Below are 21,526 nucleotides of genomic sequence, written 5' to 3' on the forward strand. Positions count from 1 at the left end.
GTCCGCCATTATTGGGAAGCAGAAAAAATAGACTTATACAGAGCGTCACACATTTATCCTGCGAGCGGCTTAACGTGCGAAAGGAAAACGCGCCGCTGCGCACGAAAACCTGCGCGTTTTGTCCTTAAAGAGAGGAAAGAAAAGAGCTGGGCGGCCGCGTTTCCTGCGGACTCTTATTTTTGACACAACAAAGGAAATAATAATTGGTCAAAACAACGTGGTGGTGAAGCAAGAAGGGAAAACACACCGAAACAGCGCTTTCCGACGCCTCCCCCCCCCCCCCCCCGTTTTTTTTTTCTCTCTCTCCTCGTTTCCAGGACTGGAGTTTGAGGAGGTTTTTTCTTTCTTTCTTTCTTTCTTTCTTTTTCTTTTCCTGAACAGATTTTGTTGCGTGTTTCTTCACACGGGGAGGGGAGAAACAGAAACATCTATGCATTCGGTGAAACTTCAGACTTGTTAACCCAGAGGACGCAGTGGACAGACGAGCCTGTTTACTGAGAGAAAGGAGGAAAACAGTCGATGTGAGAGATTGTGGGGAGTGTTTTTTTTTTTTTTTTTTTGGTCTGTTTCTTTTTTTTTTTTTTTTTTTGGAAGTCTTTTCCCCGGCTGGGGCTCGTACAGAGAGGGAGAGAGCGAGAGAGAGAGAGAGAGGAGGAAGAAGAAGAAAAGGAGTGGACAGCAGCCAGAGAGAGACAGGACTGACATGGTATGTATACAACACCGCACACTCATTATTTTCTACCCTTTTAATCGCATATGTGTGGGGAGATTTTATCTTTTGCTTTCAAGGCGTTTTCCCTCCTCTAACGTTGCAGTACTGAAGTGCTGCGAATAACACGAAACTGGGAGTCAACCCCAGTCCCCCCGAGGGCTGGCTCCATCTCAAGCCTTTCATAGTAATACTGTAATAATGATTATTCTAATGGAGATTCGGGGGTGTATGACGTTAAAGCCACAGGGAGGCAGTTTAGGGTTTTTTTGAATTAAATGGGCAGTTTGCTATAAGAATTTTTTTTTTTTGGAAAAAAAGGTCATTAAATGAGTCTTGTCCAACTAAATCTAAATTGTTTGGACAACAACACCTGGGATACATTGCTCTTGACCAGGCCTGGGGAAAGTTTATGTCATGCCTTCATTACAGGCAGACGTTAAACGGGTGTAGACAAAATAGGAATGCATGTCATACTTGTTTTTGATCATTTCCTGGTTTAAAAGCCTTCAGGATGAACATGATTGCCATTTTGTCCAGTTTTCGAGGTATTCACTGGAAGTGACTGCTTTCGTTGGCATCTTGAGCAGTTTACTGCCCTCGAACCTGGGCTCTCAACAGATTTGGGTCATACTCTAGGAGCACCTAAATCTGTGAAATTCACTCTTATTAAATTGTCCCAGTAACTTTGCCAAGCAGCAGGCATACAGGACCTCTTGGTGACACAGTTAGGATTTGCACGGAGGTCATTCTTAAGTTCCCCTTTGCCTCCACTCTTCCTAGACTGCTATTTTCTACCTATTAAATGTCTCAGATGGGTGACTCGCTGGATGCAGAATGTCTACACCTTCATGGTCTGACATGCGGTTTAGATGGGCTGATAAGAATGACCTGATGATAACAATTAACTCGGCCATTAATCCATTTTGGTGTCAGGAGGAGTCATCGATGTGTCGCCGCTTAATCTCACTGCCCCTGCAAACTGGTCATTGGCCGGGCAGCCACTCCCTTTTTCATTCCTCTGGACTTCAGTGCTTATATCTTTTAAAGTGATCCTTCCCGTGTGCTGTGTGAAATGGTGATTTCAAATTGGCTGTGTCAGATCTCGGGGAGTGAGATAACGGCCTGGGTTTTTGTGATATGGCCTCAACACAGAGGTGCATAGCAAGCGGTTTGGTGTGTGCGCTGCTGTGTCACTGCCAGATTAAAGAAACACCTTGAAAACAGGAACTTTGTGATCAGATAATGGCCATTCATTTTGTGGATTGTACATCCTATTCAAGCAAATAAATTCCTCACACACCCACTGTTTTGCTGGCTGTGTTTTGACCTGGCGCTTTTTGATGAGCTGTTCCCACTTTGATCTTAATCAACCTTTACCGAGAAGACCGGGCGCTCACAAAGATGTAAACAGACACACACACAGACACACTGTTTTTCCTCGGGCAGACAGTCTCTTTGCTCTCAGGTAAACGCATTAGCAGCTGTCAGCACTTCTGTTCTGTGCTTGATTGGGCCCTTTGCAGTGCAGTCACACCTCTCCAGGAAGCCTCTTCTTCCCCTAATAGCCGTGCCATTTGCCCAGGCAGCAGGCTCGCTACCAGAATACCCACTCACCCCTGTCTGTCTGCCTCTGGGCTGCCGATCGCATTGTGAGTCCCTGAGCCTGAACATGCTCCTGAGATTAGAGGAGGGCAGGCTTCGCCCGTCAGGATGTAGGCCAGGGATGCGGCTACAGCCTTTCATGAGGACACTGGATGTGCGGCTCTGTCCTATATTATGTGAGGGGATAAACACAGGGTCTGGCATGCTCGGCAGCAGGACCAGTGGATGGACTTTGACTTCCTGGGTCACATCGAAAGTCACTCAGTGTTTTCTCATTGCTGGAGCGGTAATCAAATGAGAAAAGTAATTGGACATTATTTGAGCCCTGTAGTGCGAAACACGACGTACATCAGTCGGCTTAACAGTCGGCGGGTAATTTTAATAGCGAACAAAGTGTTGTGGGCTTGTACTGCCACTCGATTTGAGAAGTGGCCCCCCCCACTGTATGATTTCCTCGTCAACTTAAGCTTTTATTCTTACCAACCACTCTGCTGCTGAATGCAGCCGTGCCCTCTCACCCGCTCATTTGCCGATTTTACAGCTGGCACACCTGTCGTGTGCAGTGACTCCATGTGCCAAGGAGAGGAAATTTTCCCCAGTCATCAGAAAATGTGCCGTTCAGTAAATCTCCTCTCTCATGCATTACAGCAGAGGGTCGCTTGAGTCAGTGGAAGTCTGTTTGATGGAGAAAGGAGCTAATTATAGCGGGCAGCTTTGGAGTTTGGTGGACCAGATTACAGTCACTCTCCTCTCAATGGCCGCCTTGTTCTAGTGGCTGATTATTAGGGAGAGAGAAGTGCATTCTGGGATGATTGTATCTGAATTTCCATTAGAAAGTGTGCCCGCCTGAGTTGAACTGAGGTTCTCTTCTGTCCCCACTGTTTGAGCCCTCCTGCTCATTACAGACTTCAGATGGAGGGGACATGCTGATGTAAAGGTCTCTGGAGTGAGCTACTCTTCGATTTCAGAGCCAGTTTAGTCTGTATCTTCAAAGACCAATTTTCAGAGGAATTTATAACATTAAAACACAGCGGACAGGTTCATTTTTCCCTCTGTTTAATTCTAACGTTCAAACTTAGATATATTTTAGTTTTATTGTACAGTAAATCAAACCGTACACCTTTTTACACCATTCCCTTTAATTACAGCTTATAAGTTACGAGAATCAGTTTTAGTTTATATGTTATGACTTACGAAATAGTCGCTTAAACGTTTCTGTCATGCTTCTGACCTGGATCAGCAGTGCATGCTCAGCGTAGTGTATGTCTGAAGTAAAAATAACATTAAAATTATCAAGATTATCACAAGGCATTATCTTTTTCATATTGTTCATCTAAGGACACTGAAGATAATTCTCAAGTGTCTCAGTTCAGTAACAGAAATTGCATTTGTTCTGTATTGCAGGCCTTCCTTATTATTGTATTGCTTTTCCAATACAAATGCATTATTAATGGACAGTTCTAGTGGAAAGCCAAGGCTTTGGATATGATTTATGGCTTGAATGGTGGCTATAGGACTCTATGTAGGTACTTTTAATCAACCTTGATATTTCTCTGCACAAAGAAAGATGGTTTACAATGGGGGACCATGGAGACGAAGGACCAGGATGTAAGCCACAGAGGAATGGTGACCTCTGGACATGAGCGACCCTGTTTTGCTATTCCAAACGCAATTACACAACAGAGGGACAGAGGTAATGAGGCTATGGTAATTTGGAAGAGCCTGAACCGAGCAAAGCATGAAGGGGGAGATCTGTGAGGAAGTAGGAGAACTGAGCCGAGTGTCACAACAAACGAGGCTGTCAGTTGGGAAAACCGAAAGAGCAACAAGAATGTGAGAGTAAAGTAAAGTGAGAGCAAACTGCTGCCAGTTTCTGCTTCAGGCCGTGTCCCTGGTATGTGCCCTTTCAGCTTTGTGCTCAGGGATCAACCAATCAATGACAGCCATAAGTAACCCTGCTGCTTGGCTATTGGCCACAGCTGAATTCCATGACTCAGCATGTCCGTAGATAAGATGTTATGATTGAGCCTCTGCCAATGAAATGAGGCCACTGCCCAGAGTTCAATAGGTTGGACTTGTGGTGCTGTAATTGCACACAAAGATTGTACCACCTACATACAGAGATCGGCGCAATTCTGACTCTGTAACGTTTATGGAGTGGGGGAAGAAACTTGCCTAAATAAAGGGATGTTTGTCACATCCTCTGCTATATTTAGTTAAGAGTGTGATGGCTTTTGATTGTTACTGGATGAGTCACTGTTTGTGCACGATTTATTGGAAAACTGTAGACACTGAAAGCCTCTCGCCCTCCAAAACAAGAGAGACTTCCATGAAATCCACCTACACAAGCATTAAAGGATAACTCTGAGCACGTTTGTGATCTGTAGACACGAACTCGCATATTTTCCTCAGCAGCCCAACGTTTAGCCTTCATTTTTGTCCCAACCTGTCGTGCCGACCTACCCTCATCTCCGCCACAATAGCCCATGCTTTGTTGCGTAAATTGGGCCTGTGTGTGTGTGTGTGTGTGTGTGTGTGTGTGTGTGTGTGTGTGTGTGTGTGTGTGTGTGTGTGTGTGTGTGTGTGTGTGTGTGTGTGTGTGTGTGTGTGTGTGTGTGTGTGTGTGTGTGTGTGTGTGTGTGTGTGTGTGTGTGTGTGTGTGTGTGTGTGTGTGTGTGTGTGTGTGTGTGTGTGTGTGTGTGTGTGTGTGTGTGTGTGTCATTGTTTGACTCTCGCTAGAGATTCTCCCTGATGGCGCCCCAGGATTTCCTGTAGGATGTCCACCTACGATGCCTGGTGGTGGTGTGTGTGGCTGAGAAGTACCAGAAGATGTAGAATGAGTGGAGTCGAGCAGAGTTGGGGGTCAAAGGTGAGGGGAAGAGGTGAAGCGGGCCAACCAACAATGGAGCTTTTTTATTTTTGTACTTGTAATGAGAATTTTGTCATATTCAGAAAAAAGAAAAGCCTGATAGTGTTTTACAGTGCAGTCACAATTAAAGAATTAGGAAGTATAAAATCTTGGCTGCTTTCATGTGGCCCATCACTTTGTGAAATTGGTGTGTATATTAAAGGTTTGGAAAGTGGCAGAAATGGTATGACATCAGAGAGGTGTGGAAGGAGGAGATTTTCAGATAAAAAAAACAAACATCCTAATGAATTAGCAGCTATACCTTCAGTGGTGTATCTTCAGCTACGTTTTCCGTAATTCTTTGTGCACAAGCTTGCTGTTGTGAGTGATGGCAGGTGCTGTCGGTGGAATGCTCACTTCCCCTTTAATAAGTGCAGCAGCAGTTGTGTGTATTGACTGATTCAACCTGTTGCTTCAGGAGGAAGCTCGTCAGTCAACAGTAATAGTGGGAAATGCTGAGTGCCCATGCATTGTGGTTAAAAGTAGAGAAGGATGACGTACTCGATTAAGCGCGTTGCATATGACTGAACATTTCTGTGTGATTGTCTGCCGTAAAACATGTCGGTATTGCAGCTTTTACGGTTTTATTTATTGAAGAGGTCGACGTATACTGCTTTGGCCAACATCAGTTGGATTAAATCCAGCGGCAAAGGGTGGAGAAAGAGAGCTCCCATAACAGTAACGTGTGTGTAAAAGAGACTTTCAGGCAGTGGTGTTATCGCTGAAGACCGGCTGTCAACTTCTTCTTTTTTTTTATGTCAGGTATAATAATAAAAACACTAAACAAAAGCTGGACTCACCTCAGCTTACCTGTTCCTCTCTACTCTACTCGAGCTGTTGTGTAAACATAACAACTGAAATCCGCAGGGTTTGTGATTAACCTCATGATATTGCTTTTTCATTTTATTTTCACACATTATTAGCCAAGATATAATTAAATGTCCCGCAAAAAAATTGGTGTGGATATGATTGTAGTGTTTGACAGTGGGTGTCAAACCAACATTGAGGTTGGTGATGCAGCAGTGAAGACGGGCTATTACAGCTATTCTATTTCTAGCCAAGTTACATTAGAATGAAAGCCGTTCTGTGGGGGCAAATTGGTGAACACAAGTATGCTGAAGGCCACACAAATCATGTGTCTAGAGAAGCAACAGGCTTTTGCTTCTTTTGTGAACATGAGCCTGGAGAAAAGCACTGTGGCAGACAGGATTTCAGGTCTTTCAACAGATGTGGACAGCAAAGTAAAGTTATTTGATTTCAATTTTCCTAAGAGGACATGCTCGCTGCAAATTGGAGACGCTGCTGGAGACAGAAAATTGAATAATGTTGAGAAAAAAAAATTGTTCAGGTTTTGTACTTTTCTTGAAGTACTTGTAACTTTTTGCAAAAAAAACAACAACAAAGGGAAACATGAGGTTCTGGTTATTATACTATTCTATTCCTGGTCTGGCCAAAGAGAGAGCAAAGTGGCCTCTGTGTGGACCCTGCACTAAAATGAGTTTACCACCCCAGGTATGAACTGTGTGTAGAGACAGACAATGACCCTCTGCTGTAAAGTGTCCCGTTCTCTTTCTGTTCAGATTTGTGTCTCTAAAATATAACAGCTTTAGGTAATACTCATGATTAATGCATATCGGCACCGCTGAGACATGATGTTTAGTTTGCATATTACCCCAACACGCTTGTCTATTTATCATGTTGACGGTTACATGCTGCTTCTGCCCGGAGTCCTGACGACTGTGTTGGAAGTGTGTTGGTACACCTGAAGCACCCAGACGGAGGAGAGAGGTGGGAGTGGGCGGCAGAGTGGTGTCCTACTTCAAATATATTATAATTAAAGTTGTCAGCTGTAATCACAGATTGATGAGCTTCAGAAAGGGACAGAGGGCGAGAGGGAGAGAAAGAGAGCTGGAAAAATGAGCTTGAAGACCCGGACAGCCAGAGGCTTCTCAAACAATCTCATTTTTCCTACTTTTCCCAAAGTCACCATCGTGCTTGTCACCCCTCAGCGTCTAGTCTTTTGATTGTCACAGAATATTATTGTTTTTCATTGCCTCTGCTTACTCCAGCTGGCTATTTTTTCGCCCTTGGAGATCAATGACATGTTATTGTGAGCTGTGGATAAGGACAGGGGAAGGGCACCACCTTGTCAGTAGACGTTTGCCTCAGACACCACTTCAGGGTGAATCTGGACACCAATGTAGAGGCCTTTGGCATTTCCTCATTGCGCATGCGCTGACACTCCCTCTCCTACACATACATGGTTGCACGAAATCCTCCACCGTGGTCAACGGACATTTTTATCCCATGATTAGGTATTCTTAAGTTGTAGCTCGCCCGAGGCATCTTAGCAGATCATTTACCTGCCAGTTAATGTTCAGTGTTCACTTTTGGTGCAGCTCCGAAGGTTTACAAGCTGGTGTTGGGAAATTGTCAACTATTGTGCTTCGGACACAAAAATATATACACTACTGAGTACACACATACAAGGTGATCTACAGTGGCTGACCTTTTCGCACCCTCATAACATAACTGTCATAGTGGTTCAGGTCATTCGGCAGCTGTGTGACAGTGGACATCATATCCTCTTTAAGGTGAGAAGATAAGGTGGCTGTTCATAGCCATTTGTTATCGCAGGCAGTGAGCCCCTGACACCTCCACATCCCTTATCTGGCTTTGTCCCAGCTTCTGGCCGTCGCCCGGGCTCCAGTAAGCCCAGGGCTGATGAGTAAGCACTGCTCAGCCCTGCGGACGGCCCGGGCCTGCCGTTATTGATCGCAGCGCCACCGTCTGTCATCCAACCACCACTTAGCTAATGATGTCCATACTGTTGTCTCACGTCTTGGAAAATGGCCATAAACCAGAGAGTGGCAGCTCCCAGCGCCGACGGAGGATAAGATGGATTTTAATGATGGAGGAGGCACACCTCAAGGAACCTGAATCAAGTGCCACGGTGTAATGTTTCAATAGGATGGTAGCATTGTTATGCTCATTACTCCGTGCACCATAAAGCCTCCATCCAGCTTTCCCATTATTGTTGGCTGTTTTTATTGTGGTGCTGTCCACCCGTCTGAGAGAATGAAATCACCAACTGCCTTTCCTGTGTGCAGTCTGTGCAGGCCTGAACGTCACCTTGTGGGACTGATTATTGTTGTTTGGCCAATAGAACATTTGTGTTTGCTAAACAAACAAATTAATCACCTGGATTGTCTACATTTAGAAAAGAAAAAGTCTTATGAGAAGTTTAAATATATATGGTGCCGTACAAACGTCAGAGTTTGTAGCTGCTTGAATCATTGAATACCATGAGAAATCTATATTAAAGCTCTTTAGTTTTATGAATTGATTATCTTAACAATGAAGCCACACACGATTGCAAAAAACTGTTGTAGGAATTCTGAAGAGTTATAGCATGACTGGTAAAGACCAGAGGTTTCAACATAATGCAGTCAGCATAATATAAGATAGAAATAAATATCCACAGAAAAACTGTTTCAAGTTGACAAAAGTCTTGAATGCTTTGAAAAGTGTGAACAAGTGTACAGTCAGTGGTGCCGAGGACAGCATCTCAGATTTAATTCATATCACATAATCAAGTGTAATTGAATGAAAACACTAAAACGTGATGATCCACATTAGTCTTTTAACAGTTCTGTTAGGCCAGGGTTGTCCAATCTTGGTACTGGAGGGTTATATGTTAACAATTTCCCCTCTGATTGTAACTCGCTGGTCACATCCATGAGAATCAGGTTTGTCGCACCGAGACCCCTAAAACATCCAGCACAGTGGATGGGATCGAAAAGTATTGGAAACCATGTTGTTCATCAAACACACAATAATTACATTTCAAAGTAAACTGTTTAACTGTTCATGGCATTCGTTCCAACGACCTTTCACCTATATTCCGAGTACCAAAGTGTTTGCCTCGTACTGTATGCATCCATCATGCAATTTTAGGGGATTGTAAATGGATTTCCCTCTGAGTTAGGTTTTGCACGGGGGGTGACACGGGTCGTTTCTCCTCTCAGTTCCATAATTTCCCAGGATGCATTTGGGGCCCCAAGGTCCACAGCTCTTATGTCAGAGTTCATTTCCTGTTGCAGTGCTGCAGCAGCTCCTGAGGATCCACCATTTTGTAACATTCCTGATGAAGACTGGAGAAATGCCTCTATTCCCACCACCCCCTGCACACTAGTGTCGGAATCTCTCACTCTAAAACTGTATTTAACAGATGACAGTTACTTGGAATGAGCTGACTGAAGATTCAGCGCTAATTACCAATTTAAGCCTCTCAGACTCCCGTCAGTTTAACAGTAAATAAACTGTAAGAGGAGTGGAGGTCACGTTGTGCCTGATAGCGTGAAATCAAGCTTCCTGTGTAAGAGTCAACTAATGAAGTTACTGTTCATGAGACAGCAGAAAGTTTTCAAATAAAGTCAGTATGCTGAGAATTCTCTTTGCAACAACAATCAGAGTACATCATCATTGTTTCTGAATGAACCACAAACCTGAATCCACACATTATCCCCGCTTCTGCTCTTGTCACTTTGCTGACTCTATGTCCTCCATTGTGAAGATAAAAGCAGAAGGAAGCATGAGTGAAGAATGTAAACATTTCTGGGAGTTGTTTTGGGTTCGTTTGTTGGCTGTTCAGCGAGAGATCTCCTCACCACACCACCGCACGTATTAGTCACAGTTGTCAGAAAGAGGAGAACGCAGACTTTTTTGTTTTGTTGCCCAATGAGGGAAAAGGTCGCTGGGAATGCAGTTTGTCAGGTCGGGACGAGGACGGTTTTTGTAGTGGGTTAAATCCACGTGACTGTCAAAGAGAGAATTCCAAGGAGAGAGGTGAACTTTACCTGAAAACACTTTGATTTGTGAAACCTGAGTATGAGGACACGGGCCTTTTTTTTGTTTGCAGATTTAGCAAGAGTGAGATCAGTTGCTGTCTTGTTTTTCAAAGCTGGTCCAGTTGTAGTAGTGTTCCAAGTTCTGTTGGTGTAAGAGAAAGATATCCTTTTGAAAAATGTCAACATTCAACTTTCCTTTTTAAATGAATGAGAAATCGCTTTACTTGCAACCAGCAACTGCAAATGTTTCAGAAAGTGATTTATATAGCATCAACGCAACTTTTTTTGCTGCGTTATCAATTTGCTAAAGACTGATTGAGCTGCATTACATCACATTTCCGTGCTCTTTATGTCAACATATTTGGCAAATTACGTGACATCAGTGTCATACACTGAAGGGTTTGTTTATTGCATATCTCGAGTTTAACTAATATCGTGCAGCTCCTAATACTAAGAGACACCAACTCACACATTTTTCCAGTAATACAACTCAACAGTGACCAAACCCTGTGAAGTCATTTTTCAGACTTGTTCAAGCTCCACCAAAGCCAGAGCAGACATTACACAGATGTACAGACGAGCTTTAAAAAGTATAATTCAGTGGAGCCTCTCTTAATAAAAGTGAAATAATCGAGAGAAACTTGCAGGGACAATTTGACGATTCACTTTTATATACATATGTTCATGTGATATAAGAGTTGATAAAGTATGGCTGGGTGATATATCGAATGTACTCGATGTATCGTGGCTTGTTCTCGGTGCGATATAGAAAAGCCCTCTACCGTGAATATTCAAGTGTCACACTAGCATTTAGCCGCAGGTATTCAATTGCCGGCTGCAGCCGGCGGTCTCTCGGAGACAAAACGAGCGCTCCCACAGACATTCCGTTCTGTCACGAGAGCCACGTCACGCACCTTAGCTTAGCAGAGTACTAGCGTATAGCGGAAGCCGAGGCGGCCGGCTTCCGTCCGGCTCCGGCTATGGCCCATGCCGGCTCGACGAACACTGCGGGCCCGTGCCACCTGCCCTTCGTTCTCCCCCACCACGGGTTGACCTGGTGGCCGCCTGGGCGTCCGTCTAGGAGAGGATGGCGTAGCGTGGGTTCCATGTCCAGATCCACGCTGGGGGCTAGCACTCGGAACTCAAACCATCAAAGCGGTCACGGCGGCCCGGCCCAGGATGTCTCCTCCGGGGACCCAGCCAACCGCTCGCGGTCCAACATCTTGTGGCGGGGGTCTCCTCCATCCTTCACCGTAGCCCATCATATAGCAGAAGACATGGGCTCAGTTTGTGTGGTTGAAAGGTCCAGATTTAGAAAACACACTTGACCCAAGATGTAATCTGCCTGGTCGCAAATATTCAGCCGAGAAGGCTCTACCTGCGTTGTTAATTCAAGTCAGAGATAAAAAAGACAAAAAATGACCATTTCTAGATTGATTCCTGAATGTAATGAAACCTGTTTGATGCGGCAGGAAATTGTCTTATCAGTCATGCAATCGTCGTCTAAACATCCTGGACTGTTGTGTTTTTTTGCATTTTATTTGTTCAAACGTGTTGATCACCTGTGCTCATAGTTCTTGGAACAATCAGTGAGAGGTTTAGGAAGCTGAAAGAAAATAGTTGCATAATAATTTGTCAGCAGCATAGGTTGTGAATGTTTAGCTTCATTAATGACATTTAGGGTACATTCTTTGTAATGTATTACAGACAATTTCTTAAGTTGGTGGGGGAAATTCATCCCTCTTCCTTCTTAAATTATATCTGTATTTGTTTGTGGATTTTTAAAACTGCATTTGCTCGATAACTTTTTTTTTCCTTCACATGGACCCCCCCCCCCCCCCCCCCCCCCACACACACACACACACACACACACCACCACCACCACCACCACCACCAGATTGCCTCTAGTAAAGACTGCATACCTCTTCTCTCAGCTCTGACTTTCACAAACATTACTGTGCAGCTAACAAGACAAGCAAAGACTCAGGCCACAACAAGGGGGAACCGGGCCCTAGATTGGGAACCACTATGCTAGAGGATACGTAGCATTTTACAACAAGTAGTACCGGTTTTTAATTTTTACTGACTGACTAATGCAAAGAAAAGCTTGTTGTTGTTTTTTTTTTTTTTTTTGCAGTCCAACATGTGACCTGTTTCAACAGCCGCTCCAGTCCAGCTCCCCTCTCACTGCATAGTTTCAGCATGACTCGAGCTTAGATTTCCTCAAATGTATATTCATTGTAATCAAGTCTCATTTTTCATGTAGATTTTTTTTCTCCCGACGTACACAAAATACAGTCACTCATGGATTTGCCAAAGCCCTCTTTGTGGCGGAGAGGAAAAGCAAAACTGACAAACACTATCCTGATTTAGTGACACAAATACAGTGGCTGATTGTAGCCTTTCCAATAATAGCTTAACCAAAGCCAGACATGTCTGGTCATGTTGAGGAAATTCGATTGAAATGATGTGTTGGAAATGATGATCCAGAAACGCCATGCTTTCATAAATTGGCTATTATTACATCGTCTCTGAGTTTCCAGAGGAGAAAAATGACCTAAAGTGAGAAAATCTAATGCCTTGGGTATGTTGATGCGTCTGTACCTTCTTCTGCGGTCTGTGTATTGTGAAAATATGCGTGAGTCGGTAAAAGGTGATGACGATTAAGTCGTCAAAAAGAAAACAACTGAAGGCATATTGGTGATTATGCAAGTATGTTTAAAGGTATCTAGTTTGTATTTAAACCATCAAGGGGTTGTTTCTAATGACAATGGGCCAGTCTCTCTTTTCCCAGCATGCCGTGGTACTTCTAATCTTCTGCCATAATAAAAAAGAAATAAGTGGGATTTTGAATTCATATTGATGAAAAGAATTATGATAAATTTATCCGAAGTCAATTTGAATGATGTAAGGACAAATATTTAAAAATGTATACCTTTTAAAGAAAGTACATTGCTTCTTGTGTTAAGAGTAATACCAAGAATTTCAGACTGAAGACATGAGAGTTGGATGCTGAGCTTTACTTTGATTTGGAAATGTTATTTGATATGTTTTATCTGGTCTGCTGGTGAATCAGCTTTCATCACTATGAGCCGAGATAGAATTTTATCCCCCCTCTGTAGTAAAAGTAATTCAGCAGAAGGGGAGATTCATAGACTGACCATGAGTTAATGTGGGATCTATCAGTGTTGACATAATCTTGTCAAGTGCTGCACTTTTATTTGCTGTACTTGTCCGCCTACTGTTTAGTGGGAGGAACCAAACAAGTACCGAAGACTAGTTCAACCTGCCCTTGAACCACAATTCAAGGTATGACACACGGACGTGTTTACTGTCAGACCTTAGGCAACACTGTTTCAACATAACCCTACATTACAGAAACTCCCGTTGACAATGTTTTTGTGTCTTGACCATACTGGTTCAAGTTCTAGGGTATTGTGAAACCCTGAGACTATTCTTGTACAGGTTTTAAACCGTGGAGCAGATCCTCTATCTAAGGCTTTGCTTTTTCCTCTCTTCTCACTGACAACCCTGCGAGGGGTCGCCGTTGACAGGTGACATGTGTGGCTGATGTCAGGGGATCCAGGGGTCGTCGGGGGGCTTGTGCGTTAGGGAAGCAGCTCCAAATTGGAAGACAGGAAACGGTGATGGAAAGGCAGTTCTACTGGTCTACTTTGTTTGCTTTTTCACATCAGTGCGAAAGAGGCAGACACAGGATGTTGGTGGTTACGGCGGTATTGCCAAAAGGCGCTTATTCATGAGTTTGTTCATATCTGTGCACCTATAAGACTGGAATCATGTGGCTTACCACAATGACACAGATTGTAATTTAGCTGTGCTTTGTGTTTTGTTGCACAGAATTTCTTTGTTTTTAATAAGTTGACATTTGCATTTCACACCCTGGGAAATTTTGCCTCTTTTCAAACAATGGCTGTTTTTGCACACGCTGGGTCGTTGACTTATACAAAGGGTCCTTAATGCTCCGTGTGGTAAACACTGCAATGGCCGTGAGAGCTCTGTAAACGTGTAGGGTGTTGTTTGTAGGACTCCCTGATGATGTACCATGGTAAACAGTTCCCACTTCTTGCACAGCTGGGGCACACTTGATGGGGCTCTATGGTACATGGAGAGAGGGAGATGGAGGAGGCGGACGCAGGGAGGGAGAGAGAGGGAGGGAGGGAGAGAGGGAGAGAGAGAGGGGTATTGGAGGGGGGGTGGGTGGGCAGAGAGTGACTCGACCGATATAACAGAGGAATGCTGTGAGGGCCTTTGGGGCAGGCTACAAACTGCTAAAAAAGAACAAGCAAGTGCAAGAAAAACATGAGCAGAAAACTGATTATAAATGACAAATCCCCAGCTCTTGAAAACAAACAGTGTTAGCGGCTGTATCCTGAGGGTGGGAAAATGCAGCCTTGTCTCCAATTCAATCTCGTGTACTTATTATACATGGATTTGTGTAGTAAACTTTGGGGTATGAGGCCTGCCGAAATACAACAGATCGCAACAGGGAATTTTGCCCCTCCCCTCCTCTGTCCTCCCTTCATCCTCGACCCTGTGCTCACTGCTTGCCGCTGATTGGCTGGAGGGAAAGTGAGGGATGAGGTTTTGTCGTCTAATCTGCCAGCAGATCGCCACTGATGGGCCTCTGTAGGACGGCTTTAGTAAATTACTGTTCCAGGGAAGGGCAAATCCCTTCTATCAGATAGCAGCTCTCTCTTCATCTCTCCCTCCATTCCAAGTTTCCCCCTCTCTCTCTCTCACTCTTCACTACATCAGTTCGGCTCTGACTTTATCTTTTTATCGCTCCCTCACTCTCCTGTCCCTCTGCCTCTCGCTGGTGGCCTCCGCTTCTGTTTGTCTTCTCTTATGATTCTTGCTTTTAGTAATTTAATTTTATTCGATCTAAACCTAACTAACGAAATCCTGACCAATCCTGTTTGTTTTTAAATTAACCTACAAATGTATTTATATTCCTCATGGGGCCTCTGTTTTTCTTTCTCCATGGTGACATGAGCCTCCATTGGTTCGTGTTCAATCAGGTTTAGGTCCCCACAAGGATAGAAGGACATGGCCACACACCCACACATTTTAAATGTGTAAATGTGTTTATATTACAGCAGTTTAGTCTGCATATCTGTTTGATTCCTTACATATCAGCATAAAACAACTAGAAGCATGACCAAAGTACAATCCCAACTCTGTTTTTTCATTATTTATGATTTTCCTTTTCACCAATAAACAACAACAAAGGACTCTGAACTATTCAGTCTACCCACCCAGTTGTAACCACGGGGAGTCAAACTCTGTATTGGATGTTTCATCCACGTACTTTTATCCAACTTTGTGTTGTGGAGTGCTGAGGCCAAGCTCGGCTCTGTAATTGCCAAAAACTTTCATTGATTCAGTAATTTCTCATTATAAGATGTTTGTGTAACTGACATTTACCCCTGACATGCATATTAACCCTTTGCTTCTTGTTGCTGCTGTCAGGATTTGGCACACATTGCTCATATAACTATGGTTCTTTGACTGTTTTCAATAGGTAGAGCAATTGAAATCTTTTATATCGCAGAGATATTGAGTTTTCTGCCTATATATTAGTGATAATGATGGCTAACAGGACCTCTACAGTATGGCCGTCCACAGAGAGGACTCACCAGTGTGTCGCACATTTATAACATGCAATATTGAATAACTGCCAGTTATTGAAGTTATCTTGAAAAAATGGCCTGAAGCACTCATTCATTGCACATTTTTTGACAATTCGACTGCCATAAAGTCAAAATAAATGAACTCGGCCTGCACATAGTGCTTTTTTTCCCAAAGCCAGTATTGCAGCTTAATATATCATGCCAATGGTCTTACATGCAAAGCAAAATCTGGCTGAATATAATATGGCTTTATTTTTGACCTAATAAAGCTGCAGAAGAGCAGAAACCACCTGTACTTTTAAACGCGTTACCTGACATGCACCCGCTCTAGTTGCACTGCATCGGGAGTGATGCTGCTACCCAGTTGGTGATCATCTTGTTGCACTCTAATGATGAGCAGACGTATGGCCTAATTCTGCTGTACTGATGCTGATTACAATGACAGGACTCAGTAGGACTTCTGCTGGTTGAGCCCCACCCTTCTTTATCGACTGTCTCCTCCTGCAGTCTGAAAGGAAGCATCTGCCTCCCCGCCGCTTGCCACACATGCTCTCTCCCTCCATCTCCACGGCCCGCGCCGCTATCGCTGTGGCTGCTAGCTATCCACCTCCCAACCATGTCAGAGCCTCTAATCTCCCCAGCATAAAGGCCATGCAAAGGGAATTTATGTTAGCCTGCCACGGGAATGAAAGGGGAAGCGGAGAATCGTTTGAGCAGGTTGACAGATAAGGCTCTTGTGCTTTCTGTGTGGTGCTTTTTAAGCCATGTTAAGCTGCTTAATTAGACATAATCTACAGACCCCAGACTGATGCGGAACTAATGAAGTTAAAAGACTCAAATCCCATCCTACCATCACACTCTCCTCTACAACATCACTTGTGCTCGCTGTCTCAACACTACACCGTCCTCCCAGCTGTCTTCTTCCTCCTGGCTGCACACGCTCCCCTCTTCCTTCTTAACATCCCACTCGTTCATTTTAACACTGTTAATGGCTTCCATCGCACTCATTCTGACCTCCCTCCATGACAACCTCTACACCTCGAACTCCAATGTCTCCAGTGTAGTTGCTACAGTTTGAGTCTCTATTTCCTTGAGTGAACTAATCCTAGTTAACTTCAGAGTTTTATTAAACCAAGTCAAAGTCCAGTGCACTGACCTTGACGACCTGATGTACATAATATATGTATCACCATACGTATACACTGTGAAACAGAGGTGTTTCAAGTTTCTGGTGGGAACATTTTGTGAGTTTAGTGACAATGAACGCCTTTCAAAAGTTTTCAGGTATCTTTAGATGCACCTTCACATACTGCAGCAAAATAATCTGAACCACAACCACAATGTAATAGTGACTGTTATAAGAGGGCTGATGAACATTTATGAGTAAAATATCAGTGTATTTTATTTACTATTATTATTTAAAGAAATGGTAAAATTGAGGCCTTTATATACATCTTTAGAAATGATCGAATTCGACATTTTGGATTCCATTAGGGTTTCAGCCTAGCTGAAAACTGGCCAGCCTGACTTTTAGACTTCAAAAACCTGTTTTCTAAATGAGTCAACTGAGATCATTAATTGTGTTGCTTCTTGTTATTTGTTTCATCACCAGTAAATCTGAACTTACTGAACCGTAAAGACAACAGTTTGTTCACTTGCAGGAGTTACAGGGCCACCGTTTCTCACTTTTTGACTGGATCATCGCTCTGTTAGGAACTTCCTTTAGCCTGCCAGCTGGTTCCTCGGCAACCTCATGGCAAAGACAATATTAAATAAGAAGCCACATCTGAAATGGTGTCGCTCACCACCTCTTGTGAAGACGCTGTTTGTTCTAACATCAAGCCCTTTTTGGTTTGCAGGTAAGAAGTGAAGATGAGAGAAAATAAAAGACAAAAGGATGACGTGATGATGGTAAACATTACTGTGTAGGGTGGAGAAATATCAATTAAACACAGAAGACAAGCTAAGTGTTTTATACAATGAAAACAGCGAAACAACGGCCCCAGCCCCTTCACATATAATCAAATAAGGCAGCAATTTGTAAAGGTAGACTGAAATAAGAACAGTGCTCATAGAATCTGCTGGTCACGGTAAAAGGTTTATGTTAGAGTCTGTTCATTACAAGTTGAACACATTTTGCTGAAGTTGAACATACTCAATATTTGTGCTCAATTTTAATGCATGACGTGCACCTTCCAGACAGAAGAGGGATCGTTTGAGACACCATGAAGTAAACTTCACTGTTCCGGTCTTGTTTTTATGGGACAGCTGTCCATTCAGATCAGTGGAGATAAGATACTTCTTTACTGTGATTGCACAGGTATGTTTTGTATTGTCCCCACTAGTGTACAGTAGAAGTTATTCCAAAATATACAGAATAAAACACCCACGCAGCCAAACTCCATCGACCCCTGATCGATGCCAAAAATAATCCCCGAAAGTATTATTGGAGCAATCCATCATCATATTTTCTCTTCCTGTAAAACAGCTGAGTATCTCATGACTCATCCTTTACTCAAAGGTGTTTTACTAAATTTGCATCCAATAGAAATGCACATGCAGCTTTGACTTCATCTCCTCTGCGCCAATGGCAAAGCCAGTGTTGGATATTGCCTCAACACATTTTCACTGGGATTGAATACCACAAATGAAATTCTTATGAGCAACGTCCCTGCTCGTCTTTGACCAGTTTTCACTGGAAATGCATGTGGAGATGTCACAGATCACTTGGATATTGTTTCACAGTTCATCAAGATCAAGATGATTAAGAAGCTATAATATTATGAAAGGACTATTTAACTTGAGCCACTCAAGATGCTATGAACAGACGGAAAAAGGTTGAAGCCTTTGAGAGAACCTGAGGAACGTGTGAGCGCTAGAACAAGTTACTTGGCAGATTTTCTGTCTTTAGCACATTTTCATTTCACAGCATTTGCTCTTCACACTTCTCTCTGGCCCTGCTCTCAAGTCTTCACTCCTCCAGAAGGATGAGGAGGCTTTTTTTTTTTTTTGTGTCTCCAACAGCAGTTCTCTATCCTAATCCTACCAATTGGGCAAATGTCTTCCTTCTCTTTGTAAATGAATATTTATTCACATGTGGATGAAATATTCTAACTTTATACCTGCTTTGTTCAGAGATCCAGTCTCGACGTGCTCTATTGTCGTTGTGTATGTGTTTACATATCTCTCATATCTCTGCATCTCATCTTGCAGAGTCCCCCTCTTTTGTCATGGCTTAAGTTTTCCCCGAGGTTGAACAAGCTGTTGTTTTTCCACACAGAGGAGCGGTAGGCATGCTGACTTGTAAATGCTCGTCCTCTAGAGGAGATTGCGGCTGGCCATTGTTGAGTTTCATCATTGTCATGAATGCCCTGCCTCGCTGCTGATGGCCCGACAGAGAATCTTCCTCACCCCATTTTCTCTGTGCCTCTCCTCCATGCCCCGCTTTACCTCTCCTTCCCACCTCATCTTAACCCAGAGTGCTTACAGCCTTTTGTACTGTCAAACTCATTCTCTTCTCTGTCTAGCATGTGCTAGAGTGTATTTACATTCATTTAGATGAGGCAAATGCAAACACTCCCTGAACCTTCAGGGATTTAAATTACTTTAAGCTCTTATCTCGAGCTAAAATTAATAAAACAGTTAATTTTGTCCTGTGCATATTTGTTCTGCTTAACCTTACATCCCTCCCCTCACAGTCTCTTGCTGCTGCCGCCTCTCCTCCTGATGAGACGACCCTCGCCCCTCAATCTCGGTGCCTTTGCTGCCCAGTATCATGGTGCTGCTGAGTGGATCTCAGGGCTGCTGCATTCTGGTTTTGCTTGATTAGCCAGTGTGTGATGCTGTCGGCAGCTTTGTTTTGTTGCTGAATGGGCTGTTCCACTGAGCGCACAGGAGACTTCATGGAGGGGATGGTGAGGAAAAGGGCGGACTGGCAAAGGAAAAGCAGGGGAACGCTGGAAGAAAGGATAAAAAGCAAGGGTGGAAGGATATGAAAAAAGAGGTGCCCAGGTAGATAAATGAGACGGGAGCGAAGGCTGGGGAAAAGCAGGAATGAGGAAAGGACCGTGCTGCAGAGAAGAAAAGACGAAAGAAATGACCTCTCCGCCTGTGGAGAGGGAAGATAACTGTGAGTGTTTAGAAATGCTGAGGTGGACAGAAGCCATATCTTCCACCAACACAGCACCTGCTAGTCTGCCTGCCCCCTCCCATTCCCTGACCGACTTTCTATTGTGGATATTTGTGTGCTTATGTGTGGCTTTCTCCCTGCAAAGCGTGCGTGTGAGCGTGCATGAGAGTGAATACACTTTATTATGCATACAGTTAGTGTACCATTTTTTTTGTTTCAGCCTATGAGCAGCTCTGTGCTGGAAACATGCTAATACTGAGACATGACAAATCCCAGAGTCCCAGCACTGCACTGCTTTTATTACATGCATGTTGGGCTTTAATAGCTTTTCTTGTAAAATGTGAAATGTGGAGTCTGTGCAGTAGTTTTGGCTTGAGTGTTTGCAAATACAGGCTCCTTTCAGGACCAGAATCACTGCGTTCTGGTGGTCTCGGGTGTAGTTACAGGAGAGACGGATCCGCAAAGAGTTGCAATATTGTTATGTTGTGAAAAGTCAATTTACATTTACATATTATCACACAGGTCCACTGTTGGTGTTAACAGCACTGTAATGTACACAGAAAAGTGGTAATGTACAGATGTGTTGGTGAACTCGGCTGTTGGAAGTGTTGCACCACAGTACCTTGGATTGAGTTTATTCATCACATAAGAACAAACTATGGGTCAGAATGTGGGCAGTGGGGTCCCTTTTATTGGAAATAGCAGAGATCATGATGAGGACCATTGTTAAGATTTGCACATGTCAAATGTATCCATAAGACGTTTGAATCTCTCGAACCTGCATGATGCTTTAATTTTGAAGCCTCTCAGTTTTGTATGTTGGTGAGATTATCACACACGATCACAGACCGTGTGAATCTGAATGTGTCACGGTCACATTTCACCTTAATGAACAATGCTTCTCACTGAAACTTGAATTTTATGACATCAAACGTTTTTCATCTTTTCATGTTTCACTTTTGATCTTATTCATAGACCAGGTATGTATCCCTTGTGTTCAATAATGATTCCCTCCATTAAAACTGAGCAAAACTCCACAGTTTCCACCTAAATGATGATTATACCCTTGAGTACAGAGATGAGACCCTTGTCTCTCTTTGAGTAGCCTCTTTAGCTAACATTAGCTTCATTGACTAGAGGGAGACTTTTTTTTTTCCATGGCTTTGAATTTCAGAGAGCTTATAAGGTGATATGATTTAGAGAAAAGAGGTAAAGTGAAACAGTACCGAGTGAGCGACGTAAGGAAGCGACTACCTTGTTGTAAGCTATCTCACGCTGGGAAAAATTGATAATTGTCGTTGAGTTGCGAAAATAAGTTGTTGTTCTAAACCAACCCCTCCAACAGTTTATGTCATCGTCAATCATGTGAGCTCTGATTTCGTGCACTTTAACTGCCCGTTATGCAGTAGTCCAGTTCACATGCTTAAGAATATGAGCTCAGGTCAGTTTCGTCACCTTTAGCACAGCGCCTGCTCGTCATACCTCTTCCTCTTCTCCGTCTGCTGTTCGTCTGTGGTGTAAGCAGATGGGGGAGAATAGCACGGCACACAAAAATTGGGGTTGCATTCTTCATTTCCGTATGGAAAAGAAAGAGTTTTGTGTTATTCCTAAATTGTTTTGTTCTCGGGTATGTACACGAGTCTGTCTGCGCCTGTGCCAGCATGTACGTTTGGT

General features: G+C 43.4%; 1 protein-coding gene across 2 annotated transcripts in view; it reads left to right on the top strand.

Moving 5' to 3' along the window:
* The first annotated feature begins 608 nt into the window (after positions 1 to 608).
* arhgap35a (Rho GTPase activating protein 35a) overlaps positions 609 to 21,526 on the top strand; it is a 67,315-nt gene continuing 46,397 nt past the window's right edge. For both annotated transcript variants that reach the window (XM_080459262.1, XM_080459263.1), the window contains exon 1: positions 609 to 706. The gene's annotated coding sequence lies outside the window, so the exon portion shown is untranslated. The remainder of the gene's footprint in view (positions 707 to 21,526) is intronic.

The sequence above is a fragment of the Lipophrys pholis genome (genome assembly GCF_963383615.2).
Source record: "Lipophrys pholis genome assembly, chromosome: 3".
In the NCBI taxonomy this organism is placed as follows: Eukaryota; Metazoa; Chordata; class Actinopteri; order Blenniiformes; family Blenniidae; genus Lipophrys; species Lipophrys pholis.